General features: G+C 35.6%; 1 protein-coding gene across 1 annotated transcript in view; it reads left to right on the top strand.

The window, feature by feature from the left end:
- The window catches only part of Liprin-gamma (liprin protein kazrin), a 183,418-nt gene that overhangs the window by 46,863 nt on the left and 121,769 nt on the right, over positions 1-14,786 (top strand). The gene's annotated exons all lie outside the window — the stretch shown is intronic.

Here is a 14,786-nt window from a genome sequence, read left to right as displayed (position 1 = left end):
TTTTTTGTATTTGTAACAATGAACTATTATTATAAAGTTATATTTAAAATATTATACATTAGTATAAATAAAATTATTTTCAAATAATAATTTAATCATATACTACGAAAATAGTGGATAAATTAAAATGTCAGCTTACACTTCAAAAAATATTATTTGCTACTTTAAATAAAACGAAACGCAATTGTGTTTTTTAAATAGTCGGATTATAAAGCAATTATTATGCAGCTAATTTAAAATGAAGCAGTAAAAGTGGGGTTGTAAAGAAATTTACGTACTCTTTTTTTTTGATGGACTGTTTCGATTTTTCAAAATCGTAACCAAAAGTTCTTATTACCTGGCATACGCTTATTTACAGGGTTTTCACTTACTTACTGATAAGGATATTTTATTCATCTTAGTCTACACGCAACAATATGAAAGTTGTGAGAGTACTTTGCATGTAATAAGGTATAGAAATAATGGATACAATTTAATTGTGAAGTTTTTTGTTGAATTAAAAGTGAAAACAAGGATAATGGTAATTTTTACAGTACCAAAATTTTGATGACCCTAATATCGGTTTGTTTACATGAATTCTCTTCGCATCGTGGCGGAGGTATAGCTAGCTGACCCGGCAAACGTTGTGTTGCCATATAAATAAAAAAATGTTAAGGATGAACAACCCTTATCACTTAGGGGTATGAAAAATAGATAGTAGCCGATTCTCAGACCTACTGAATGTGCATATAAAATTTGGTGAAAATCGGTAAAGCCGTTTCGGAGGAGTACGCTAACTAACATTTTGGTACGAGAATTATATATATAAGATTTATCACACTTCCATTACAAAAGCAAAAAGATGACGTTACATAACTTAAAACAAGAGTGAATTTTCCAAAAATATAAAATAAGAAAGTATTTACTAAGTGACGTAAATTAATTATTAATAATTAGAAATTGTGTGTTGTAACTGTAACCCTACTGACTGGCTTGATCATGTAACTTCTACAGTAGCTTATAAAATAATTTATTATTTAAAAATTCTTTCCGTAAATTTCAGTAGGCTATAATTTTCCGTAATGTGTACTGCAAGCCTTGACATAGATGCATATTAATGTGGTGTAAGCGGAATCTAGGTCTCTAGATCTTGTCAGCGTTTTCATGCGTGCAGCGAAATGGGGACCTGGCTCTCCGCTGGGATTATATCTTTAAAATGCTAAGTATGACGACCCGCGTGGCGGAGCGGTCACCATACCGGTCTGACGCGCAGAGGGTCCCGGGTTCGATCCCCGGCCAGACAGATATCTGAATGATGAATTTAGATGTGTGTTTCTGGATCTGGGTGTTTGTGTATTTGTCTATGTGTGTGTCCATGGCACCCACGATACAGGGAATCCTAGTGTGGGGCTGTGAGTGTAGAAAGCGTTTGTTTGTTTAAATGTATGTGTGTGTTCCTGTAGTTCCGGGACCAGAATAGGGATACGGTATCCCCTGCCTGTCGTAAGAGGCGACTAAAAGGGGCTTCTGGGGTTGCGGGCGGCAAGAGTGGGAGCTCGAACCGCGGGCTAGCGACCCCGGTAAGGACGGCGATATGTGTGGTCGCATGCCGTCGAACTCACCAGAACTGGGCGGAGCCCGATGGGGCAACGCGCTAAAAGGACTCCGGTTGCGTTCCTTTGGAGATCCCCGAGTCCTCTAAGCAGCGCCGAGGACGGCCACTGGGGGGTTTTAGTGCGGTAAGAATCCTACATAACCCCGTGCAGCTCACACGGCATAGGGTACCTTTTGAAGGTTTCCCCCTCGTAAACAAAAAAAAGGTATGTATGTGTGAGCTCTCACGATATTTTTATAAGTCGGCAAGCTAAGTAACGTTTGGTACCTATCATTATTGGATATAATTTTAAACATTAAGTAAGAGGTCGCTGTTGCCTTTGGACATTTGTATCTAACTTCATAATAGAACAGTGGTGCTATTGAACCGATCACAGATGCGATGCCTGTTCTGAAGACTAAAATGATCTCCCATATACATATTTTATTTACACATACATATTTCTGCCTTATATAAGCAGTATAAGATGCTGTGTTTTGAGTTAATGGGTACAATACGGGAGAAACTCTTATACTTGACGTATTTGTCATAAGCAGTAACTTAACATCAAATGAGCTGTAATATGTATAATATCTACCTTTAAAAAGGTACTTTTTGAACAATTCAATCACATTTGAATAACAAACTATGTTGATTTTATGTCAATAATTTTACGTTCTATTCAATGTAAATGTGTATTTAAGCGGAGCCATATGATTCAGCGTAAAATAATACGTGCCTATTTTCACCACCTACTCGTACCAGGCAATACGAGATCTATTGTAATTGAAACGTAGAATGGGGAGGGGGATAATTATATATTAAGGCCTTTTGTTCAACGTTCACTTGATTCATATATTATTGGTAATTAATATCGGCTTCACATAAAGTTAGGTAATACATATTATATTGAAACATGTATCAAATTAATTATTGTACATTTCCATGAATGAGATGTATAGTTATAGCTTTATTGTTCCTCATTTTCATGTAATTTGAGGAATTAATAATTATGACTTCACTTTTATTAATAATACCGTTATTTTTTTTGGAAACCCATTTCAGACTTATATCAATATAAGTTTAAAAGTAATTGACTAAATATGTGAAGCCTATATTTCTTTTTCAATTTTAGATGGATTCAACGACATTTCATATGTAAATTGGTCCGATAGTAGGTTTAACATAGAAATATATAATACAGTAGTAACATAGTATAGGTACATATAGGCAAACAAACAAATATAAAATCAAAATCAAATTATTTCGGTTAATTATTTTTGATATAACGTTTCATTTTAGAAATAACATTTCAATTTTCTTACCATTACTCCAAATTGATATTTCGTGATATTTAGGTATCTGCAAAAGCCAGATAAAACCTTCACAATTGTATAAGGCTATCATTATTTCGTATCACGTCCGTTGTCGAGGCACGCAGTCGGTCTATTGATTTAGGGGTAACCGATCAATTAACCGCCTTTGTCTTCGTGTTAGGGGGCTCAGTTAGCAAAATAAATATCGGCAGCATAATTCTACATTTAAATTGAACCTTCAAACCCTATTTTAGCTACGGATACTTACACTTGCTGTGGTAGAATAAATATCGGTAACATAATTCTACATTTCAATTGAACCTTAAAACCCTATTTTAGCTGCGAATCAGGATTTACACAGCACACTTGCTGTGATAGAATTTATCTGATGATAAGTGATACTCTGGCGTGCTGAGTCCCTTAGTTTGTGTAGATCACAACTGATCTACAAAGTTAGGCACCGTCAGGTATGATCGGCAGTTAGATGGATAACTACAAGTGGATAATTTTCATATTCAGTTCTCGGGGAGAACGTTAAGCCGCTAACCTATACCTACCTCCCTCCGTCCTTCTTAATTATGAGAAGATACCAATGACCAGCAGTTAGACATTAAATTGTTACAGCCAAGCATAGATTAGTAAAGATTACTCACTCCTAACAAGAAAATGTACCCAGTTTTGACAATTGAAATAGTTGCGTAAAAAAGTTTTGCCACGTCTCCGTGCTAAAATGTCCCTAAAATATTTGAAATTATTATTATAAATTATTTAATTATCATGTAAATTACGCAGTATTAGTTATTTATTCGTATTTTTTTTCTAAAAATGTTTTTATTTGTCAAGAATTCAAAAAAAGAACTTACTATAATAAGCCATTTGCGGCTTCATTCAATTTCAAGGCGGCGAAGTATCTTTACTAATCTATGCAGCCAAGTGACATATGTCATCACTACAATATCTATTGAGGACAGTTAACTTGGAATTACAACGAATTATATTTTTTAAATAAATTTCGAAATTTGACAATTGCTTCTATAATTCTTAAATGTCAATCTTCGGTAGGCAAAACATTGGATGGATTAATTATTAATAACGGTATTCCCGTGAGTTTGTCTTAACAAATTCTTAAAACAAAACAGCAAAATTCACCCAATATGAAATGTATAATATACCAACCCCTATTTACAATGTAAGTTACATTATAATGATTAAACTCCAGTGTTATAGGTGTTCAGTGTATTAATATGGATGATGTTGGATTGTACGGTAATCCTCCTATCATTTTATGCGATCAGGAGAACAAAGGTCCGCCATGTCAGTAATAGACGTGTAATTATTGAGCTCTACCCAATATTCAAGGTATCTATACCGTATTAATTACATTATACACGAATAAATGATTAAATACTTGTATACAAGAAGGTATGAAGTTTGGGTAAATTAAGTAAGTGCTAGTTCTGTAGAGCTCTGTGTGGTTTGATGGAGACACCATTTCCTTACCTACTTTTGCCGAATAACAGCGGTGTTGAGCATTGTGTGGTAAAGAAGACAGAAGAAGAAGATGTTTTTGGGGTTAGAATACTATGTGTTTCGACTCCGGCGGCACTCTTATTTCTGCCTCATAACAAACAGCAGTGTTAAGCGCTGCTGTGTTCTGGTTTAAAGGACGTTTTAAGGGAGACATACAGCTTAGTCTTCAAGGGTAGTAGCGTATCTGTGTTGATTTTAGGTAGGAATTTATTTTGTCTAGAATAGATTACAGTCCATGCGCAGTAATAGCCACTTACCATCAGGTGGCCTGCATATTCGTCTGCTATTGTTGTATTATAAAAAAACACATACGCTTGAAAAACGCAGAAAGGCTGCTTATATTAAATAAATAAATTAGAATATGAAAATGTTACCATTAAACACATATCTATAACCAAACAGCGTCGCGTCGCTCCATTATTTTTCTAAGCTTTTCCTCATTTTAATACACAAAGGAAATGATGCTTAAAACAAAATATCAGTAATGACGGTGTCTTCATAGATTATGAGACGGCAGCTTGTTCTTGTTTAGGGAATGGCGGCCCATTCATAATCTAATTAATGCTGAGTGCTTCCGTAAATAAATAAAGTCTTTTGTTATACAAAATTTTGGTGCCAGATTTACCTTTTTAGGGTTCCGTGTCCAAAAAATTAAGGGGACCCTATTACCATGTACCGTTGTCTGTCTGTCAAAGGTCTTGAACCATACAGACACTTGTAATTTTTTATGAGTATATGTACATACAAATCATACAAAGAAAAAACATACATAAATACAAAGAAAAATACAATACATACAAAGAAAAAACTAAAAATACAAAATAGATTAAAAATTAAGGAGTCTCTTAGATCATTGTAGACCTTGGACCATTATACCCGTCATAAAAACAAATACTTAACATTAAATAAAACTGATATTGGATAAAACATGGAGCCCCTATGGCACTCAACCTTAATTAATAGAGACTTGAAAAGTTCATAGTTCACACATTATGAACTTTTCAAGTTATATCTGCTGTGGTAGAAAAGACTAAGAATAAATTAAAATAAAAAATAAAAAATCATCTCCGGAACCCTGTATTCAAGAGGGCGACTCGTACTTTCATTTTTATGTTTTCAGGTGTTTGTGTACTGTCGTGCGAAATATGGTCTCATTGTTCACCATTCAGTTAGGAAACTTTATTTTAATGTCTTTTGTTAAGCACGATCGAGTTTGTGAAAGTTTATAAATTGTTTTCAGTCTTTTTTGGATGATGCTTGTATAGTTTAGAAACTCATTTAAATACCTTTTGTCAAATGCAATCTCAATCAAATCTCTCATTTCAGAGCTTTTTTGTTGAAAGATTGGTTTTGTCATTTTAATGTTTGTGCGAATAATACGAGTATATATATAAAATTACTGTAGACACTTTTTACTCACCTTTTATTGTTTTAATTAGATTGTTTTGAATAATTAATCTCCACAAAATTATTGTAAATTTTTATTAGTTAACGATTAATCGAACCATATTAAAAGGCTATATCATTCACTATAGCAATTTCTTTCTTCTATAGCAGTTTCTTCATTATTTTATGAACTAAACCTTCCTTTAAAAAATATCTACATATTTAAATTAAACGTTCATTTTAAATCACTGGGTATTGTGGAGCTAAAAAGGAAATTAATTGTACCAATTAGCAGACATATTATTTAAGTAGTTCTTAATTTAAAAGCTCTCCACTTCCTGAATAAGGACAAAAAGTTTGTGAATTCGTAAACGGTTGGAGTGAAGTGGGACTTAATAACTGCAATATAACAGAAACTCTATTCCCAAACAGCGACCGAAATTAAATTTCAATCCGTACCGTTTTCCCTTTGGTTATAATTTAATGTGCGTACAAGAGAGAAATCCATAAAGTCTAATGGAAAATTCCACGGGCCGATGAGGCTTTCACGATTTATATTAGTATTTTAAACGATTCCGCCGGTGCCTATTTAAGATTTATTACGTTTTACTGATCTAATTTTTTTAAACGTTTGTAGGGTGCTTAAATTGATTTGTTTGCAGCTGCGGGTATTGGGCGAATACTAATTGCTTTATTTATTTATAATTCGAATGTTTTTAGAACCGTTATTCTTAACGCGGTTTATGGTAGCGGAAAAAATATGCCCCATTTATGCATTATCTCTTTACCTCTCTCTTTATGAGATATCAGTGTGTAAGGATGATAATATGTGTGGATAATATGGATATTCGGGCAAACGAGCATCATGCGCGGTCAGTTGTATAACCGCAATACTGAACTTCGTTTAAACTTATTGTTGTTTGTTTGAAATCATGTGTCGTTTTGTGGCGTTACTGCAATTTTGCAAAAAATATTAAGAAAATTTGTTTGTAATGGGGATTCTTCGACTCTAGACGCACATTTATTATAAGATTTAATACTGTTTAAAGTAATTGTTATCTATCGTATCAAACAAAACATAACCTTTATTATTTAGACTAGCCCCTAGCTAGATTTGTTGTTTAGACTTTAAGACAATGTAATTAATTAAAGACATGACATTATCAGTTACTTAATGAAATGTTTAAATATCGTGTTTAAAGTTTTGACGGAGCGTCAAAACAAACTAAATATAATCTAGTCTTAAGTCGTTGTTTAGTCTAAATATTGTACCTGAGTTAAGTAAGATATTTTCTTACATTGTTCAAAATTAACTAAAAGTAATGAAAGCCAACAGATTTAAATAGGTGTCCCACAATCACCCTTTGAGCTAGAAATGAAAACAACTTTAATTAAAGAGTACAAGGTTTTTTTTAAGTCGCTCGGTAGTTACTGTATTTATATTTTCTATTTTAGTTCTCAGGGTAATGTTTTTCGAAGCAATGTATGTGAGCGTAAGAATAAGACGTACATAATGTTGACACGTCTTTCATTCCTAAAGACTTGACGAATTTTAACATGTAAGGTACCGATGGATTCATCTAAATTGTGGGAAACTTTCTCTTTTCCTTTTATTTAGGCGATTTTTTTTTGTTCTTCTTATTTACTACTTTAAATTCTAAAAAAAATCATTGTATTGCAACGTGCTCTTACTCTGAATTAGATTATCTGCCTTAGAAATATATTTGTATGAATAAATAAATAAAAAAAAAACATTCAAAAAACCTGGGAATCTAAAATTTTATCTGAGGTACATAATAATGTGCAATCACTATCACTATTATAATTATGTAAAATACAGCTGCAATAATCACTGAAGCTAAAGGTCTTCTTCGTACTAAGACTAGGCGAGGCGGTGCCGTGGTGGTTCCTCTTTCAAATTACAGATTTATCTAGAATCAAATAACAAACGGTGAACAACATTTTGTAGTTATCGCTCCTTCCCCCAATATTTGTTTACCCTAATGTCAGTCAGATGGCGAGAGGCGAGATTTTCCTCATTTTCCACTTCGCCGCGTTGGTGTTTGATGGGGCTATAAAGAAACGTCTGCATACCATCACATCTAAATTTCTCTTGCCATTTGTGAGAAATATATAAATAATGTCAACAATTTTGTAGGCTAATGATGTGGTAATATTTCAATTTTCACACTTATGATTCGATTTTAAATCTCAGTATGCACGTGTCAACCCTCAAAATTGTATGAATTCCTGAATGTAGAGCAATGTTAATGAAGAAGGGCCATTGTTGCTTTTTAAATCATGATTCAATGATAAACAATATGGAGGTTTTTTATAGCTGAGTAGCTTAAGCTTGCCATCAGGGGTCTGAGGTTCGATTATTTTCAAGTTATATGAATATTAGAAATGAATTAACATTTGCTAAAGCGGTAAAAGATAACATCGCAACGACAGCAGAGAGTTCTTTAACAAAATAAAAACTTTCCAAGGGTGTGTGAATTTTATCAATTCGTACTTGGTTAACGTGGTAACTGAGAGGCTGAGAGGAGACTGCCTAGGAGCAGTAATAAGTCGATACACACGTACATACCGACTTATTGCTATGTCAACCTGTCAACTGCAAATTAAACATTTGCTTGTTATATACATCCCAGTAGATAACATAAACATTACTCATTTCCCAGTTCAGTGTACGGTGGCGTTTGATAGAGCAATAAACCACCGCCTTACACGCCACACCCAACACGTCTGCATTCGTTATCGACACGGTGCAACACGATTCTAGACAACAGGGCCACCTGTACGTTTACCATGAGTTTTCAAAACATCCCACAATTTTACGTTACGTTTACTCAATCCATTATTCTGTTCCGTTTGCTTAGTAGACTGAGTAAACGTAACAATAAGTAAGTGCTCAAGTCTTTTTTTCTGCCTCACATGTTCGCAAAAAATAGAGACAAACATAAAGCGCCATTTTGTCAATTTAGACATTTAATGTCACGTTGCTGACACTATAGTTCAGATACAATCCGCTAGGGGCGCTGATTGGAAATTGTATGGGCAAATATGTAAACAAATACCAAAACAGTTATAATTGTCGAAACGTAAAAACTCATGGTAAGGGTACTGGTAGTGGTCAGCGGTAAACTATTCGATTTGCTTTAAGTCATAGTAGAAATAAAGGGGAGTTAAATTTTATGTTTACGAACTTCAACTAGAATTGTCTTCCTTGAAGTTGATTCGATTTGGTGGATGGAACTGTACCGTTTTATGTGTGTTTGAGTCAAGAGTAAGATCACTAGTATCTTTACTACCAGGCAACTACCAAAAATTTTTATGTTTGATACATATACCAAAGCATATATATACGCTATACGCTTTCTACACTCACAGCCCCACACTAGGATTCCCTGTATCGTGTGTGCCATAGACACACACAGAGACAAATACACAAACACCTAGACCCAGAAACAGAAACCTATATTCATTATTTAGATATCGGTCTGGCCGGGGATCGAACCCGGGACCCTCTGCGCGGCAGACCGGTATGGTGACCGCTCCGCCACGCGGGTCGTCAAACATATATTATAATTTTTATATCAACCTATTATACTATCACTCATTTTTTTTTTACAATTCATTATTAAATTGAAGATATTGAAACTTCCGCTAACGTATTAGACTACATACCTGTAGCACTACCATGAGATGGCATAGAAACGCCACTATAGAAATTGTAAATAGAAAACTATTGTCATTTTGCTAGTGAATAACATAACTACTATCGTTACGGTATTTCTTGACAACGTCTGTCAAATTAATGACTCATGGGACCGAATTTGTATGGCAATAGATCATAATGACATTCGCTAGCGATTTGATTTCGATAGGTTTTTTACGTTTCGAGTTACGCCACTACGGATTTTAGTTCTACGAGTAACCACTAGAGGCGCTGTACAATTTTTCATACATTTATTTTACGCAGTCGCTAGCGAGTAATACTTTTGTAAACTCATGGTAGTGCTACTGTAGTCTAATACATTACGTTGCAATGCTTATTTATGACTTAACAGCCAACGCCCAACCCGACGCCATCTTCCATTACCATATTATTCATTATTATAGACACGAGAGCCTTGTTTGATAAGTTTAATGGACTGTTCTCTCGTGCCCATCACTTCAAATTTTAAGGTTTACTGAAATTATGTATTCGCACGAAGCAATCTCATAATGTGCCTGTCAAAACATCACAGCAATTTAAACTTAAATGGCCGCGGAAAAGATCCAGATTGGCGGGAAACTCGAAACGTTTTACGTTTGAAATAAAACAACGAAATTTCTGTCGTTTCGTATTGGAGGTGGGAGGTGGGAAAAACATTTTAATTTGCTTTATTTCTTAAACTTTTTAGAATGTTAATACTTACTTTTGCTTAAAAAGTAAAATGGCCGCGTTTTTGTTGGAAACTTAAATGACAAGGTGTCAAATTAACGACTTTTTTTGGGAGCGTTATTGTTTTCCTTATTTGTATTGCTATTATTACTTTAGACGATTTAAATATTCATAATAAAAATTCTTCAGTAGGTAAAGTAATAACAAAAACGTACATTAAAATATTAAAATGAGTACAATACCAGATAGATATACAATTACCTACTTATTGTTAGTATTTGTTTTACATGATTAAATTTTTATCACAATATTATGCTCCTAAGTACCGAATCGCGTGCTAAACATATGGAAATCGATTAACAACATTTTCAAATTCTGTACGTACCTACACAGTCAATGAGGTACAACACATGAGCAAGCAGGTTAATAAAGTAGCATATCATTTCATGCGCGGTGTGTTTTATACTGAAGGGTTAATTTAATATTTCAGAAGAAGCAATGAGGATGGTGTCTACTTAAATTACTTCTATAATTAACTTTAAGACACTTGATAGTCACAGATGCGTTGCTACATCTTTTTATTTTTTGTTGTTAACGAGGGAGAAACCTTCAAAAGGTACCCGGTGCCGTGGGAGCGACACAGGGTTATGTAGGACTCGTACCGCACTAACACCGCACTCTCTCTTGCTACCCGCAAGCCCGGAAGCCCCCTTTTAGTCACCTCTTACGACGGGCAGGGGATACCGTACCCCTTTCTGGTCCCGGAACTACAGGGACAGCGTTGATACGTCTGAAGCTTAAGTTAGAACCAAAGCCCAGAACTGATTAACATTTTTATTATTAGCTAGAAAAAACTGTGTGGTTGGTGCCTCCGGATGCAAATCACAAAGGGTTCTACCACCTTTAAAAGTGCACTGAAGTCGCTAGCATGCGAATATAGGCATTTCAATTTAGTCCTTAATTGTAGATAACATCTTTAAGTCTTCGTTTAAAGTTCATTTTTTATTAGGTACATATAAATACATATATGTTACATTTTTTTTTTGTTGACGAGGGGGAAACCTTCAAAAGGTACCCGACGCCATGGGAGTGACGCCGGGTTATGTGGGATTTTAAACGCACTAAAACCCCCCACGCTGGCCGTTCTGAGCGTTTGGTGGAGAACTCCGTGATCTCCAACGGAACACAACCGGAGTCCTCCTAACGCGATGCCCTTTTATCGGGCTCTGCCCTGGGGGGAGCAATTTACGCTCCTCTCACATCCCCTGGTGATTACAGCGATATGCGACCACACAAACCGCTGTCCTTCCCGGGGTTTGAGCTCCCACTCTTGCCGCCCGCAACCCCGCAAGCCTCTTTTAGTCGCCTCTTACGACAGGCAGGGGATACCGTAGCCCTATTCTGGTCCCGGTACTACAGGGACAACATATATGTTACCTAACACATCGTAATAATTAGGATCCTAATTTTTGCTGCGATTAAAGGAATTTACGCAAACACCTAAATTAGGCCCATTAATATTAACAAGAAAATATTTTTAAGGTAAGTAATAACTTTAATGTCGCTTCCCAATGGACTGGGTTAAATTTTGGTTCGTTTCATTTTTTTAACTTAAATTTACCCGAGTTCGTGTAGAACATGATCTCTTCAAGTGTTAAGTGAGTGTTTAAAAAAAATATATTTGTACTTAGATAAAACAAAGTAAGATATTTTGAGCAACAATGCAATGCATCCCCATGCAGGGGATACCTTAGCTCTACTCTGGTCCCGGTCCTAGAGGGACAATTCTAATACAGACCTAGGTGAACGTAAATTTTGTTGCTTGCTCTACTATTAATTGAGGTAAGTATATCTCATACTGGCATAGACTATTATTATTTTCACAGTATATTTTTGAAAAAAATTGTGAGTCTCTAATAGTAGTTGTAAACATGGGTTGTATAGAAGGTTGTATATGAAAAATACATTTTGTGAATATTTTGGCAAAACTGACGTTATTTCCACATTTTATTTGCGTGCCATTTTCGTAACATGTAGGAAATTTCATTTTATAATATTTTAACGGGTTGGTACCGAGGGAATATTCGACTACTGTTATTATTCTCTCGTACTAGATACATGTTTTAATAATAATTTTAAAGTTATCATCAAAAATAGATTGAGAATTATTTTATAGGGTTTATATTTCACTGCCACACCTTTTTCTAGTGTGAAGCAGTTCTTTTGTTTCGGTGGAAGGATGTGGATAACAGCCGACTTTCTTCTGATACAGTCCGCTGGGGGCGCTGATTGGAAATGTATGGGCAAATACGTACAAACTATTTGTTTACGTATTTAAAATTTATGTACAAACCGTCATTTTTTAAAAACCTAAAAACTCATACTAAGGGTACTGTTATTTTCAAACCACTGATGAAGCCTCAAACAATATTTAGGTAAGGTATATCCTAGATAACTACCGGAACCATTCAATGAGATTACCACGCTCTTCAAAGCAAAGCCCGCAAGAACTGTAGTTCCCGAGCTAGGAGTAGCTTAACTTTGCAGATTAGTTACAATTTACTTCAACAAACATAGTTCGCTTCGACACACAGAAACTTAGTTTGGTTTACAATGCACGAGTAGTACAGGTGGGTGAAGCAATAACTTCAGACGAACATATAACCAAATAAATATACACGCATATTTAGATAGATGTACTAGGTATATAAAGTCACAAAAAAATAAACTATTAAAAAAATGTTATTTAAATGTCGGTATATATAAAAAGAAATTAACAATAAGTTATCGTGCTTTCAAATTGTTTTTTTTTATAATATAGGAGTAGCAGACGAGCATGCAGTCTACCTGATGGTAAGTGGCATACATCTGTAATCAACCCCAGATAGGATTAGATATTCCTACCTGAGGTCGGCCACAGATGCGCCGCTACCCCTGAGGACTAAGCTGGAATGCCTCGGAATAATCTGTCTCCCTTACCACATCCTTCAAAATATAACACAGCAGCGCTTAACGCTGCTGTTATTAGGTAGAAATACTTGTGGCGGTGGTGCCGCCGGAGTCGAACCACAAAGGGTTCCACCACCTTCAACACTTCCTTCTTTTACTATTTGAACAGTAGATATTCACTGTTAATTGAGGCCGTATTCCTGCGGCCTTTCTTACGCGAGTCTACGCTTACACGCATGTTCTACCTGCACTCGTGAATTAATCCACTACATTCTCTTTGCGACCCGCATGCGTGTTGCATGCATAACAGGAAAAAACTCTCTGATAAGACGCACGTGTCACGCATGCAGACCAGCACGCGTTCACAAACCCGTGGCAGGAAAACGTTCTAAATTCAAAAATAGTTCAGCATCGTGTAGAATCATACAACCATTTACTATTAGATCCTACACGTATTATTCTTGTCTAATAATATCGTAGTTGAGATATTTCTGTCTTCAATTAACCTTCAGTTGTTTGAGTTTCATTAATCAATTTGGCGCGTTCGATAGCTAACCGCACCGGCGAATTCAACCGTCAGTAGTTGGGTATTATATTCTGTATGTTCTCTCCTGTTTCGTCGATTTAGATATGCCACATCAGACATGTTGCGATCGACGATTCAGCTGCTTTTCGGGAGATAGGTGCTGCTTTCAAATGCTGCACTGTGCACACGTTTTAGCACTGGTCGAAGCTATTTTGCTTGATGCAGCAGCTGAATAAAAAAGGCGACGCAGTTTCAATGCATTCTCCAAAACGTGTGTTTTAGTACGCAGTTAGTCTCCTAAACATGATGAACTCAGGAGGATATTTCTTTGAAACTTAGCGGTAATTTCAACACTAGTCGATTTTTTCATACCTATGTTTACCACACCACTGCTTTCGGATATCTTAACAAAGCTATATTTAGTTATATACAGGGTGATTTTTTCATATATGCCTTCAGGACTAAATCCGACACTATAAGGATTTGCGAAAAATGCTGAAATGACTCTCCAAAAATGTATCCTCATAAGCAACACTATCAGATAGAGGAATAATATAGAGGTTGTATTTTTTTTCAAAATGAACTCGTTCGATTCCCGGCTAGGGAAAAAGATATTTTAAAAAACTAATGATGCAGTTTTAGTTTTTGTCAAAATCGGCCTCGTAACTCCTTTCAGCATTTTTCGCTAATTCTTATAGTTTCGGATTTGGCCCTGGAGGTCTATTTGAAAAATTCACCCTGTTTACTTATATACTCGTACTTATGTATATGCGTTAGGTTCATGGTTGCTAGACTCACACCACACTATGCAGTGGCCTATGTACTATTTACCTACACCAGCCATTGTACATGTGAAGTGTGGCGTGAATCGATTGGCTAGTCAATGCTAGTTACCTTACGCACCGCTTCGTTAACCGAGCATGTCAGGCCATGCGATGGTATTTACCCTACACAGGGCCGGATTTGAAGGTAGGCAGTGATACTGCCTAGGGGCCTCCACAAGAAATGTGCCCCCAAAAGAGATATAAAAAATATTAAAATTTCGATGGGTCAGCAACTTTTACGTATTTTTCCAATTCTTCATTTTTACCGACAATTCTTGCCCTTTACTAACAA

The sequence above is a fragment of the Epargyreus clarus genome, unplaced genomic scaffold (genome assembly GCF_041222505.1).
Source record: "Epargyreus clarus isolate Ecla_fem2 unplaced genomic scaffold, WU_Ecla_fem_2.2 ptg000004l, whole genome shotgun sequence".
Classification (NCBI taxonomy): domain Eukaryota; kingdom Metazoa; phylum Arthropoda; class Insecta; order Lepidoptera; family Hesperiidae; genus Epargyreus; species Epargyreus clarus.
This window is presented reverse-complemented; position numbering and strand designations above follow the sequence as displayed.